General features: G+C 38.6%; 1 pseudogene; it reads left to right on the forward strand.

Moving 5' to 3' along the window:
• The first annotated feature begins 5,822 nt into the window (after positions 1-5,822).
• Positions 5,823-6,126, forward strand: LOC129672867 (thioredoxin-like protein 4A; annotated as a pseudogene).
• The last annotated feature ends 7,177 nt before the right edge of the window (positions 6,127-13,303 follow it).

A 13,303-nucleotide genomic window follows, 5' to 3' on the forward strand; every position in this document is an offset into this window, starting at 1 on the left:
GTCCAGTTGTAGATTCCTTTCTCATACAGTATAATCTGGACACAGTTTCCTCTGCCTCTGCTCCTCACAGTTCACTTCCTCTCCCATCCAGATCCACTTCTGTCTCTCATTAAAAAAGAACAGCCTTCTAAGAGATAAAAACAAAATAAAAATGAGCTACAACAAATATTGAATTCAGACAAGGCAGGCCAAGAGAAAAATAAAAGATCCCCAAGAGAAGGCACAAGAATCAGGAATCAGAAACCCCCTTGTTCACATGTTCAGGAGTCTCCCATAGAAGTACTAAACTGATGCTGTAACACATACACACATATTCAGAGGACTTGGTGCAGACCTATGTAGACCCTGCGGTTGCTGCTTCAGTCTATCTATGAGTTCAGGAACTTTGCTCTGTTATTTTAGAGGTCCTTGTTCTCCTGTTGTCCTCCTTCCCTCTGTCTCCCCTAACTCTTTCTGCCTTCTTTTCTGTGTGAGTCTCAGAGCTCTGAGGGTAATTTGATAAAGATATCTCAGTTACAGCTGTGTATTTCAAGAACTCTCTCTCTCTCTCTCCCTCTCTCTCTCTCTTTCCATGATGTCTGTCTGTGGGTCTCTGTAGTTCTGCTTCATGAGGAAGCCTCTCTGATGATGGCTGAATGTGGCACCGATCTATGAGTGTAGGTGATATTTTTATTAATTCCCATCATCTACAAGAAGAATCTTCTCTTACAAGGATTTATCCTATGGAGTGGGCTCCTCATGTAAGGCTGCCTTTTTCCAGGAGATCCTAGTTTGTATCAAGTTAGTAAAAGCAAACAAATTACCCCTCATCTTGCAGATCAAGCATGTGTTGCCTCGCCCACTCTCAAATCACTGTCACACCAAAGACACCTCTGTAAATGTTCACCATGTCTCCAAATGGGTGCAAACACCCTCACGAAGGGCCTCTGAGTTCAGAGACAGAGGCAGTACATAAGATAACCTCTACCACATAGTCAATGCTCAAGTTACAACTGTTTCTGCTAATTCTCTACTTCTGAATGGTATCCGTATCAGCGTATTCTCACACTCTACTGAGTACCAGTAGGTCAGAAGCTGCTGTATATGGCACTGTGGCCCAGGAGAGAGCAAAACTAGGCAGTGTTTGTCCAGAACTACTTGCCTTAAAGAGCCAGTGCTTCTCCCATTACTAGTAAATAATAAAACAATTAGCAAGTGGGTGTTCTTCCATTATCCATTAAATATGAAGAAAAGAAAAAAAAAAAAAAAACACTTGTGAGGACAACCTCAGTCCAGAAAGACTTTCTAATGAAACTTTAAAGTCCTAGTTGGTAATTGATCACAGAGAATCATTCTGCAGGTAACTCAAGGAAGGCCTATGTAATACAATAAACTGGAATTGGAGTCTTAAGAGATACAGAGTATTGATTTTGTCCTTCTCATAATGATTTTGAAAGTATTTTCAAAAAGAAACAAAAGAAAAAAGAAAAAGAAAAAGAAAGGAAGGAAGGAAAGAATAAAGGCATGTGTCATTACAAAGAAAGAAAATCCCAATCATTTGATTTTTACCAATAAAGACTCAGGAGCTAGATGCTAGGGTGAAAACCTGCTAGCTTAGAATGGCAGAGAAAGCACCCAGCTGACCTTCCTACTCAGCCAGAAAGAAAAAGCTGCTTCTACTCAGCTCACATCCCAGAGCCCCACCCCCCAAAAAGCCCTTCCTATTCAGCTCATGTTCCAGAAGGTACAAGCTCTTCCTCCTTCTCCTTGCTGCTGTAAATGCAATGTCCCTCCTTTCTACTTCTCTCTATCTGTCCTCTAGACGTCCTCTTGCTCTCCATGGTTTTTTTCTCATGTTCACTTCCAGTCAATCTGGTTGCTTGCTCTGCCTCTTGACCTAGGGTTAATTTTATTTAATCTTGTTTACAGAAAGCTCTAGGTGTGTACTAGGGCTGAGCCAGACCACAAGTACTTGTTTACAGTAAATAGAAAGCTCTAGGATCAAAGACTGACCCTTACCACAATTAGAAATAGGACTTTACAGTTTGAAATGTCTGAGTTCAAATATCCTGCAGCAGGCATGTGTTTACTCAACACAGAAGAGTTACTGATTCTGACTAATTTTAGAACAGTATTTTGTCAGAAATGGGGTGGACAGGAAGAGAAAGGCTTAACTGAAAGGAAAAGTAAGCAAAATCCAAGCAGCATCCCATTACTGAGGCCAAGTATGAGCAATGGAGCTTGGAGATACCCTATCATCCAAGCAGCTATTCCTTCCTAGGAAATGCTCTAAGTCTCAAGGCAATAACTAAGATCCTCGTCCCAGAACAACACGAGACTTGACCACCCTTAAACAGCAGTCAAACTTAGCTATCGAATGAAAATCTCAAAACTAACATATCCATCATGTGTCCCTGAATACAACAGTCTCCATAGGCTCGTGTCTGCTTGGTTCCCAGTTGGTACAATTGTTTGGAAAGGATAAAGAAGTGTGGCCTTGTCGGAGAAGGTATTTCACTATAGTGGGCTTTGAGGTTTCAAAAAGCCCACCGTTTCCAGTTAGTGAGCTCTCAGCTACTGGTCCAGCACCATGCCTGCCTGCCTGCTGTCACGATCTCCACCAGGATGGTCATGGACTCTAACCCTCCGAAATAATGGGCCCCAAATTAAATGTTTTATTTTATAGCTTTCCTTAGCCATCTTTTGTTTTAGTTTGTTTGGTTTTTGTCACAGCAATTGAAGTGGTATATTCTGAGAAGAATGATATGCTGGACGAATGAGCAAAACAATCTTATACATTAACATCCAGAGAAGGCAGTATGCAGCCTAAGTTGATTTCAAGTCTTTGAAGAGGAGAAACAGTTCTGATTGTGCAGTGCCAGGAGCAGCTGAAGCTGCAATAGAAGGACTACAGGAACAGACACCTCAGCCAGAGTATAGTATCTGTGGGCCCAATCAGACCCAAGGTCCTCAATGCTAGTTAAATCTGAATCTGCCGAGACATATCTGACCTGTAACTTAGCTTCAGGCTCTCTTTATCTGGGATGTAAGATTATTGGACATATAAACATGTCTTGTGGGGCCAAAATCTAGACTGCTACCGATTCATTCCAGTGAATAGAACCAATTCAGGATTGCTTTTTAAAAGGAACTCTGGCATCTTCATTTATAAAAGCAGCCCTTTGTTCGAGTATCTGTCTTCATTAGATGCTCTGTTTTTGCTAGAGAATATTTATCATATTCCCAAATCAGCCAAAAGCTATTGTACATTGGTTGTTCTTATATAATATCATAAATATCTCCAGACACTTGGCAAAAAATATATAAATTCAGATTTTCTTCTGGGCCATACATGGTACATCATTATTTATGGAAATGACACCTAGGGTCATCTGAACTCTCCGTTCACCATTCCTGTTAGACAGCTCAGCTAGACCAATGAAGTACTAGCTACATGATGTTTGATTTCACATCAATGATTTACTCTCTTGATCCTGGGAATCATGACTTAAAGATACAATGAAGAAGATTATAAAGAAAAGCTCCATGGAAGTCCACATTTTATTAGCTGTTGTTGTGTGACAAACTTTTTCTAGGAGATACAAGCACACACATCTCCTCAGTCCGGATAAGAAACCCACAACAGACCAGTATGGATGACACCAAAGTCCTACTTGGTGGACCAATGGGTTTTGTTGGGGTTACTTAAAGGAGTATGAATGAGGGGTTACTTTCAGAAGCAGTGTTGACTCAAAGACAGCTGTGTTACCAAAGCGCACCCCAGCAGCTGTGACAGTTCACAAACCTGGGAACCTGGAGCACACTGCAAAGCCTTGAAGGCAGCTTAACAGGGTGAAAAGCGACCTTTTGTGGTGCTTCAACAAATCTAAAACTCTTCCAGGCAGCTCACTTGTCTCAGAGTCCACTTGGCAGTTTACTTACTTTGCCTACTCTGGTAGGGAGGGGCCCAGTGGATCGGGCAATTTCAGAGAGTTCATGAAATTATTTTGAGCTGTTTACCTTCCTGCTGCAGGAGCTTTCTTACAGCATGGAAATTTCAATCTCAGGGGAAAATGTTACACAATAGCTGTTCAAATACTATTGATGAAGATAATTGTATGTCAACCAAAGGGAGAAGTCTCTCTGGTCTCAGCTCCCAAAAATACTTAGGCCTCCCATGACTACTTACTGTCTTGTTTTATCTATGGAACAACCCAAATCACACAATTGATCATAAAGCCCTTTTATAGAGGACTTTAAATTTTTTAATTTTTTTAATGTCTGCCAAAGAATTTTGATTTGTGAATACTAATTTTAATCAACTCAGCTTTGATTAAGGAATAAAACTTAATTTTATTCCTTTCTAATCTCCTTGCTAGCTTTTTTTTTTCTTTTAATGGAGCAAAGTTCCAATCAACTTTACTTTTTTTCTGTTATGGCTTATATATCCCAGCAAGAGATTTCAAGTGTTACAAAAATCACAATGTAGCTACATTATATTTTTCTTTAAATGAACGATTACAATGAGTACATGTAAGAAAAATATATTCCCCAATACTTTCACGTGATCAAATGTCTTATATATTATGGATGAGAAACAAAGATGAAAAACAAATATTCCCAACTATCCATATACATTTGTGTTTTTTTAATTTTTATTTTATTTTATTTTAAATTACACTTTATTTACTTTGTATCCCCCCTCTAGTTCCCTCCCTCCTCCTCTCCCAACCCTTCCCTTCCTCCCTCTTCTCCACACATGCCCTTCCCCAAGTCCACTGGTAGGGGAAGGTTTCTTTTTCTTCCTTCTGATCCTAGTCTGTTAGGTCTCATCAGGAGTGTCTGCATTGTCTTCCTCTGTGGCCTGGTAAGGCTGCTCCCCCCTCAGGGGATGGTGATCAAAGAGCAGGCCAATCAGTTCATGTCAGAAGCAGTCCCTCTTCCCATTACTATGGAACCCACTTGGACACTGAACTGCCATGGGTTACATCTGTGCAGGGGTTCTAGGTTATCTCCATGCATGGTACTTGGCTGGAGTATGAGTCTCAAGAAAGACCCCTGTGTTCAAATTTTTTGGTTCTGTTGCTCTCCTTGTGGACCTCCTGTCCTCTCCAGCTTGCTAGCTTTTTAAGCTTGCCTCTCTCTGTATATACATTTTCATGTTAATTCCATTTTTTAAATCATTTGGTGTCTACTAGAATGATTAAAATTGCATTTACAAAATGCTAATTGTGTGCAACAGTTTGTTGATTTATCAAGCTTATTTGTCACCTCTAATCATTCTGCTGGACATGAAATTTGCATTTTCTTCCTGTCAGTTCTTCAGTAGTGGTGCTCTTCTTCATTTGTAACCCTGTAAATGTCATTAGACCTGTTCCTTTGAGTAGTTCGTTTTATTCATTGAATATTTATTACACGCTAACTAGTATATGTAAAGGAGTTTACTATCCTCATGTAGTAAAAGGCAATGGTTGAGAGGAGAATAACAATGTGTCCAGTCCTAATGAGCACATAAACAAGAGAATATCCAACCAGAAGCCAAACCTTCAGGAAAATAGATTGAAAGACACATAGTATGTATGTACTCACTTATAAGCAGATATTAGCCATATAGTATAGGATAAGCACACTACAATTCACAGACCCAAAGAAGCTAAGTAACATGGAGGGCCCAGGGGAGGATGCTTGAATCTAACTCAGAAGGGGAAATAGAATAGACATCAGAAGTGGATGGAGAGAAGGAACAGGGTAGGAGAGTTGGAAGGGACCAGACCATCTTTCCAGAGGAGGACCGTGTGGTCGTCATTCATTTCAGACATGACTGGGACCCCACTTACGAGAAGATGGATGAGGTTCTATACAGCCTCGGTGGAAAGGTTAAAAATTTTGCAGTTATTTATCTTGTGGATATTACAGAAGTTTCTGACTTCAACAAGATATGTGCGTTGCACGATCCATGTAACTGTCATGTTATTCTTCATAAACAAACATATCATGATTGATTTGGGTACTGACAACAAGATCAACTGGGCCATGCAAGACAAGCAAGAAATGGTTGACGTTATAGAGACGGTGTACCCTGCTGCCTGCAATGGCCAAAACTGGGTGGCATCTCCCAAGGATGATTCCACCAAGTGCAGATGCTGAATACTGTCCTCACAGGCTGTGCAAAGGACACTGGGAGCCTCTTCCATGAAGGAATATTCAGTTCTTCATAGCTTTGGAAAGGGCCTGCAATGAACAAGGCTGTAGGGATGGAGGATCCTTGCGCTAAGGGTTCTGGGGTCTTAACTAACTGAAGCAAATAAACATGGTGAAGGAATAGGAGGGAAGGGGAGACAGACAGACAGAGACAGAGGACAGAAAGACAGAGGGATGGAGAGATGAAGGAAAGACAGTGAATCAGCATGAAGGTTAGTAGAGAGTAACTTAAGGTTATGTTATCACATAAGCACCTTTAAGAAAAGTGATAGAGGTAAGGGTTATGTGGGATTAGAACAAAAGGCTGTGAAAAAAGTTGCGCTTTGACTGCTTTAAGTAGTGTTTTAAACTTTCTAAGGGTATGGCATATAAAGTGGTACTAAGCAGTGGGGGGGGGGTGCTAGTGAAATGGCTCAGTGGTTTAGAGCACTGGTTGCACCTTCAGAGGCCCTGAGTTCCATTACAAGCAGCCATATGGTGGCTCACAACCATAAAGGGATCTGATGCCCTCTTCTGGTGTGCAGGTGTACATGCGGATAGAATACTCATACTTACAAATACAAAATAATAATAATAATAATAATAATAATAATAATAATAATAATAATAATAATAATAAAAAGTGGTGCTATGTGAAGGCTAAGCCAATACAAAAGGTTTCGGATTCCAAAAAAGTAGAATCTGGGAAGCGGTCATTGATTTGACATACTGAAGCTTTTCATGATTGTAACATTTAAACCGCATCAATAGAGGAATGGGGGAAGATGCCCTAATAATACAAAGCTAGGTGGAGATTATACATGTTATATTTAAGGAAAAGAAGACTTAATTTTTTTTAAAGATGTTATTCTACCTAATTTGGTCCCTAATTCAAACCAAATCTAAAGGGGAAAAAAAAAAAAAAACCTCAGGTTTTTTATAACTTTGACATAATGTTCTTTAAATATTCCTAATACAGCAGTGCAGTGAGCTAAATATTTCTACAGATACCTTGGAAAAAAACATACTGAGAAAATCTCTCTATTAGATAGCAAAATTTGTTAAAACTAAAGTATAAGACTTTATTTTCTAGTACACATTAATCGTCACAAAACTAGAATATAATGTCATGTGTTCAAACTATATAATTTATAAATCAACCACTAAACCAATGAACCAACATAGACCAGGAAATAATATACTATGGAAGTGGCCCTACAAAGCACTGGGAACACAGAGAGGCATTAATTCAAAATGTTAAGACAGATGAGCAAAATATAGAAATAAGCAATTCAAAATGAAGCAAAGTAATAGCTAATAAAAATATGAAAATGTGCTCTGTCTTACTGCTATGGGAGAAATAAAAATTAAAGCCATTATAAAATGTCATTTTAAAATCATTACTTTGGCAAATCCAAAAAGCAAAACAATTCAAGTGTTGACATTAGTGTGAAAAACAGAAACATTTCGTGTATGATTTTTTTTTCTTTTTTTTCTTTTTTTAATTTTATTTTTCTTTTTAGTTACATTTTGTTAACTCTGTGTCCCAGCTGTATCCCGCTCCCTCATTCCCTCCCCAACCCCACACTCCCTCCCTGGTCTCCTCCCTGCCCCTTTCCAAGTCCACTGATAGGGGAGGACCTCCTCCCCTTTCATTTGACCCTGTTTTATCAGGTATCTTCAGGGCTGGCTGCAAAGTCCTCCTCTGTGGCCTAACAGACTGCTCCTCCCCTGGGGGGGAGGGGGGATCAAACAGCCTGCCCTTGAGATCCTGTTAGAAATAGTCCGTGTTCCCCTTACTTTGGAAAACTACTTGGTTACTGAGCTACCACGGGCCACATCCGAGCAGAAGTTCTAGGTTATATCCATAGATGGTCCTTGGTTGAGTGTCTGTCAGTCTCAGAAAAGACCCTGTGCCCAGATATATTTGGTCCTTGTAGAGCTCCTATCCTTTCCATATCATACTAACTTCCCTTCTTTCATATGATTCCCTGCACTCTGCCGAGGGTTTGGTTATGAGTCTTAGTGTCTGCTTTGAAACACTGCTAGGTAGAGTCTTTCAGATGCCTTTTGTGGTAGACTCCTGTCATAAGTTCAATGCACATCCCATTTGTCTTTCTAAATGAGGATTAATCACCTTCGCCTGTGTCCACTTTCTTGATTAGTGAGGACAGAAATTGGTACAAACCTACCAAAAAAGAAAAAAGCCAACAGTGGTTATTAAATACTACACAGATTCTGGTATTAATATAAATTCACAGATGAATGTCAAAAACATAATGTTGGCCAAGGATACAAGTTTCAAAATGATATGTATGATACATCATTCATATAATGTTTGCACACTTGATAAAACAATGTGATTCATCCATTGTGGATGTACCTTTGTACAATGGTGCATCAATGCATACGTTTACTGAATAAACACCAAATTCAGGTTAATGGTTGACGTCTGAAGGCTGATAATGGAAGATGAACAGATCTGAAAAAAAAAATATTCAGCTAAATTTGTTTACTCAGTCAATTAAAAGAGAAGACAGGCAGAAACTGAGAAAGAACTCCAGGCTAGAAGTATCAAGAAAAAGAATAATTTCTAAGAGAAACAATTCTTTGAAAGGATGGAAAGTAAATGTACAGAGAAAACTCGCAAAGCTCTGTTTTCAACTGAGCTCAGGAACCGGGCTAAATACAAATAAATGTATTTTAGTAGATTATTATTGGCACCCAGCTTTATGATAAGTTACTAGCAAAAGAAAAGAACTCATAATTTTCTTTCAGACACACAAGCTAAAATTAGTATTTGTTAGTAAGCAACACACCAATAGATCATATCGTATTCTGTAAGCCGAGTGAAAGCCCTCTTTTTTCTTAGAGACGACTAAAGTCCCTCAGCCACATCAGTGGTATCCCAACCTCCAAATGACCTTTATGAGGCAACCAGAAATCCTCCAAAGAGATGACCAGTGATAGACGATCAAGCCTCCAACTACATCCTAAATGCCAAGACTGACACACTGGACTCATGCTAGGACACAGTGTTTCTAGGATATTTTAAGCAGAGGAGATATTTAGAAGAAGAAAAATACACTTTATCTTCAAGACAAAAATAGAGGGAAAGCTTTAGAAATGCATGAAGGAGTGAAAGGATAGTTGGAAATAGCCAATATACAATTCAGAATGGCAGAAAAGGAGAACCAAAAGGCAAGTGGGATGAAAGCCAGGAAGCTGTACCTTCAGAGAAGATACAACTCTGACAAGCTTCATATCCAGTTTTAGGTTTTGGTGTGACAGTGAGTCCTCTGGTAGATAGATCAGCGACAGACAGACACCTATTTGGCAGACGATTTGATTTAGAAAGGAGTTACCAGATACCATCTGAAGGAGTTTATGGTTAAAAGGCTGAGCTGCCAAAACAAGGGCCTTGATATCAAGGAACAAGCACAGGCCAGGGTGCTTTGGTTGGATCTGGCTCTGCCTCTGGGTGAAAAGAGGCAACTAAAGTTCAAGAGGGATGGACAACGAAAGGACTAGTCAGTGGGTACATGCATCAGAGTCTGGTTCAGGCTGTAATGTGCATAAGGGGAGTATTCATAGTGGCAGAGAACACATCTCATCAACTGAGAATCAAGATGCCAAACTTAACAATATATAGGATTGGAGGAACTGAAGTAAATGCTAAAGACATAGAAAAAGCTATACAAAATTATGACAAAAATTTCCTGAAGATAAAAAAAAAATAGACATTCAAACACAAGAAGCGTTTAGAACCCCAAACAGACAAGCCCAGAGAAGAACATCTACATAACAAATTACAGTCAAGATGACAGAAATAAAAATCAGAGAAATGGTGTTAAAGGCTGCAAGGGGGTGGACACAGCACCAGTGCACCTAGAAAGACAAAGATGTTAGAATGACATCAGATCTCTCTCATCAACAACCACAAAGCCTGGAAAGCATTGAATGATATATACGTCAAGCCCTGAAAAGAAATAACTGCTGATCAAAATAGCTAAGTCTATGTCCCGAAAAAATGTCTTTTTTCTTGTTTGGTTGTTTGGTTTTTGTTTGTTTGTTTGTTTGTTTGTTACAAGGTTTCTCTTTGTTTATCTCTGGCTGTCCTGGAACTCACTTTGTAGAGCAGGCTAGCCACAAATTCACAGAGACTCACCTGCCTCTGCCTCCCAAGTGCTGGGATTAATGGTGTGTGCCACCATTCCTGTCTAAGACATCTTTTTTAAATTGAAAAGAAAATAATATTTAAGATGATTTAAAAAACTAAGGCATTCAATGACCACAAGGCCAACACTACAAAACATACTCAAAGAAATACTATAGACAGGAGAGAAAGACAAATTGCCTCAACCAGGGAAACCAGGGGGGAAAAAAATTTCAAGAGAGAAATGGTTAAACAATGGAGAGCTAAGAATGGATCTGCCCAACACAGTTAACCAGCAAAGTTTTGACACTAACAAAAGAAAAAAAATTAAAGAACAAACAATAATCTAGCAAACCAGAAAAAGTCAACAAGTAACAGGAGTTAGTAAGCATTTGTTAAATAACCTTAAATATAAATGGCCTAGACTCATCAATGTAGAAGCAGAGACTGTCTGGATGAAATTTAAAAACAAACAAACAAAAAACAGAACCAATCATCTGCTGTCTCCAAAAACAGCATCTTACTTATAAAGATACCCAAGGACAGAAAGGCAAAGGGGGAAGGAATCTTTCATGTGAAAAGGGGCTGAAAACAAGCTGGCAGCACAGTCCATCTGATATCTGACATAATTAGCTTGAAACTAAAGTCAGCCAGAGGAGTTAAAGAAGGTGTGCCATACTAACAAATGAAACATTCCACCTTATATTTACAATTATAACAAATGAAACAATCCATTCTTATATTTGCAATAATTAGAATTGTAAATCTACACACAGCAAACAATGGAGCTTCTCATTGCATAAGGCAAACAGGAATGAACAAGAAAGAGACTGAGACAACAGTTGGTGAGCATCTCTAAAGAGCTCAAACTAAAGACCAGCAAAGAGAACTCAGAAGTAAACTACACAACTATCAAGTGGACTAACAAATATCTACAGAACATTACATCCAACAGAAACAGAATTACCTTCTAAGCAGTCTATGGAATCTTCGGGTAAGATTTCAAACTAAGCCACAAATTTGATGCCTTGAGTCAACTTTCACAAACAGAAAAGAATTAAAACAATCTCTTGCACATAACAGATCACAGCGCCATAGAAGTAGAAATCAATGGCAAGAAAAACTACAGAAAGTGCACAAATATATGAATACTGAAGGGTATTCATATTCCTAAATAACTAATAACCCTATTAAGTTCATAGAATCAAATGTGAACAAAAGCATAATTTACCAGGATATTTGAGCTACAGCTAAGGGAGTTTGAAGAGTAGGTCGTATAGTTATGAGTACTCATAAAAGAACAGAATGGTAAGAATGAAATTAGACTTATATCTATCACCCTGCACAAAAACGTAATCTAATTGGATCAAAAACATCAATTTGAAACTCAAAACACTAAAACTGCTAGAAGAAAACATAAGTGCAACTCAACATGATATACGTTTAGAAACAGGTTTTTTGAACAGAACTCTATGCCCAGGAATTAAGGCCAGCAATCTACAACTGGGACTTCGCAAAACTAAACTGCCCTGTAAAAAAGAAACCCCAGAGAATGGAACATAATCTTTAGCAACTATACATCTTACATGGGATTAATATACAAAATATACAAAGAATTAAGAAAACAAAGTCAAGGAGAAAAAAATGACCCAGTTTTTTTTTTAAATGGAGGAAAGATACAGAAGTGAGGTAATTTTATTTCCTTTTAATATACTTTATTTTTAAACATTTCATACAATATATATGATTCTTTCCTAACTAACTTCAGATCCTCCTCTCTCCCTCCCCCTCTCAAAAAAGGATTATATAATTTTAAAAAAAAATACCAAAAGATGCCCTATTGAGTGGAAGAAATCTTTGCCAACCACACATCAGGGAGTAGAGTAATATTGAGGATATATGAAGAATCATAAAAATTAAACATCAAAACACTAAATCATTTAATTAATAAATGGGCCAATACAAATGGCTGGTGAATACTTGTTCAACATGTGAATACAAATTGTTCAACATGCTGAGTCGTCAAGAAAAATGTAAACTAAAACAGTTCCGAGGGTCTGTCTCTCCCTAGAGTGGCTCTCATGAAGAAAACGAATGAGCACAAGTGCAGTGAAGCCCATACTCACTGAGAGGATGAACTTACACAGATGAAATGGAAGTTGGTGTGCATAGTCCTAAAACACTGAATACAACTACCCTATAACTCTACTGTACCACCTAAGTTCACACAGAGACTACTACGTATCCATGTTTACCACTGAATGATTCCAGACAGTCTCTGCTTCTACATTGATGAGTCTAGGCCATTTATATTTAAGGTTATTTAACAAATGCTTACTAACTCCTGTTACTTGTTTGACTTTTTCTGGTTTGCTAGATTATTGTTTGTTCTTTAATTTTTTTTTCTTTTGTTAGTGTCAAAACTTTGCTGGTTAACTGTGTTGGGCAGATCCTTTATCTGACAGAGGACTCATATCCAGTATATATAAAGAACTAAAGAAGCTGAAAAGCAGCAAACCAAGTAATCCACTTAAAAAATGGGGAACAGAGCTAAAGAGAGAATTCTCTGTAGAGGAATATCGAATGGCAGAGAAGCACTTAAAGAAATGCTCAACCTCATTAGCCATTAGGGAAATGCAAATCAAAACAACCCTGAGATTTTACCTTACACTCATCAGAATGGCCAAGATCAAAAACTCAAGGGACAACACATGCTGGAGAGGTTGTGGAGAAAGGGGAACCCTTCTCCACTGCTGGTGGGAATATAAACTGGTACAACCACTCTGGAAATCAATCTGGCGCTTTCTCAGACAACTAGGAATAGCACTTCCTCAAGATCCAGCCATACCACTCCTAGGCATATACCCAAAAGAGGCTCAAGTACACAAAAAGGACATTTGCTCAACCATGTTTGTAGCAGCTTTATTTGTAATAGCCAAAAGCTGGAAACAGCCCAGATGCCCCTCAACTGAAGAATGGATGCAGAAA

This window comes from Psammomys obesus, unplaced genomic scaffold (assembly GCF_907164565.1).
Source record: "Psammomys obesus unplaced genomic scaffold, mPsaObe1.curated_primary_1811, whole genome shotgun sequence".
NCBI lineage: Eukaryota > Metazoa > Chordata > Mammalia > Rodentia > Muridae > Psammomys > Psammomys obesus.